General features: G+C 55.6%; 1 non-coding gene across 1 annotated transcript; it reads left to right on the plus strand.

Moving 5' to 3' along the window:
- The first annotated feature begins 310 nt into the window (after positions 1 to 310).
- TRNAI-UAU lies at positions 311 to 403 on the plus strand. The gene is given in 2 exon segments: positions 311 to 348; positions 368 to 403. It is a non-coding gene; the product is annotated as a tRNA-Ile (tRNA).
- The last annotated feature ends 1,476 nt before the right edge of the window (positions 404 to 1,879 follow it).

The following is a 1,879-nucleotide window of genomic DNA, read 5'->3' on the forward strand; positions in this document are numbered from 1 at the left end:
GGGGGGGAGGGGCCGCCTTCCGGCCGGTCCGCCAGCGAAAGGGTTAAGACCCCGCCTCTCCGGGTGCTGAATATTCATGAGGAGGCGAGTCCCTAGACAGGCCACACCCCCACATTCCAAACGCCTCGCGGACTTTTCCCTTTTACAGCAAGGGCCACGAGGCGTGAGAATCCGGAACCGGTCGGGCGCTTGCTGCTATTGGTCAGTCAAAACATCTTCATTTGCATATGCGATAGAAGGCGGAGCTGGCCGATGAGGTCACGTGGCTGGGAACGACTGAAGGACTCCGTGGCGCGAGGGTGCGGCCGGAGCTCCAGTGGCGCAATCGGTTAGCGCGCGGTACTTATACGACAGTGCGAGCGGAGCGATGCCGAGGTTGTGAGTTCGATCCTCACCTGGAGCACTTTTAGTTTTCTCATCCGTTCTTATAAACGGATTCATCTTATAAACCAACCAAAACATCTACATCACTTAGAGAAATGAACATTTCCATCTTCTGCATTTTCGGGCTCGGAGAACTCCTAGGACTCTGGCGACGGTGGGTTGGGTGTTCTGTATTGTGGGAAGGTGCCGTTTCCGTCCTAGCCGCCAGGGGGTGGTATCATCTCTTACTAGATGCCATGGACGTCGAATGGAGTCTGCAAATAGTTCAGACTTCGGTAGAGATGTGTCAGGCTGTGGGTTCTCGGCAAACTGTTTAGGACTCTGCCGCGTTCTCCGTGTTTCTGTCTTGGAGTATTCAACGCTCTGTTGTGAAGGGAAACAAAGTTTCCTTTCTTTCGGAACCGACTTTTTTTTTTTCTTGAGTTGGAGTCTCTCTCTGTCCCCAGGCTGGAGGGCAGGGGCTCGCTCCCGGCCACCGCAACTTCCACCTGCTGGGCTCCGGGGATCCTCCGGTCTCAGCCTTCCAATTAGCCAGAACTACCGGCGCGCGCTACCATGCCCGGCTACTTTTTGGTTTATTATAGAGATGTCTCGCCAATGTGGCCAGGTGGGTCTCGAACCCGCGGGCTCCGGCAATCTTCTCACCTCGGCCTCCCACAAAGCGCTGGGATTACAGACTGAGCCACCGAGCCCGGCCGGGATTGTTCTTTTTCAACAAATATTTAATATTCACTATGAGCTTGGCTCCGTCTAGGGATGGGTAACACAGCAGTGAACAAGTAGCCTCTGCTCCTGAGGACTTGACATTCTAGTGGGGAGGCAGATTGCTGTGAAGCTAAGAATTAAGTACATTTTGTTAGGTGGTGATAACCCTCATGGAAAAAGTAGTGCAAGGTAGGGAGGATGGGGTGGCTGGAGGTGGGGTGTGGGCTGTGAGAAGGCAACATCCGAGCAGAGACCTGAAGGAGAGTGAGCCGTGAGGACACAGGGGGAGCGATCCAGGCAAGGGGGGGGCAGCTGGTGCAAAGGTCCTGGGGCTGAAGCGTGCCAGGGCAGACTTGGTGGACCGGCGAGAAAGGCCGTGTGACTAGGGCAGGGTGGCCAAGGGGGAGGGGAGGAGATGGGAGCCAGGCTTGCGTGGGCGTGGGAGGACTTAGGACTTTGACTTTTATGTCATCTGACTCAGGTCTCATAACAGGCTTCCTTTGTTTGTCTCCTGGGGGCGTGGGGAAAGAGGAAGACGGGGCAGAGACTGGGGGAGGGGTTTGCTGTGAAGATACAGTGGGAGATGATGCTGGAAAGGACTAAGTGGGGGTGCGGGTGGCGGATACAGTTCTGATCCGAAGGTGGGTGAGACAGGATGGCTGTGGGCCTGGGTTGTGGGCCGTAGAGAGAGGAGTCCAGGCGGAATCCCAGGTGTCTGGCCTGAACACTGGTAGCTGGTGGTAGGTGCCCTTTTCTTTTTTTTTTTTTTGAGTTGGGGTCTCACTCTGCC

The sequence above is a fragment of the Carlito syrichta genome, unplaced genomic scaffold, assembly GCF_000164805.1.
Source record: "Carlito syrichta isolate Samal-C Ts95f unplaced genomic scaffold, Tarsius_syrichta-2.0.1 Scaffold311851, whole genome shotgun sequence".
Taxonomy (NCBI): Eukaryota; Metazoa; Chordata; class Mammalia; order Primates; family Tarsiidae; genus Carlito; species Carlito syrichta.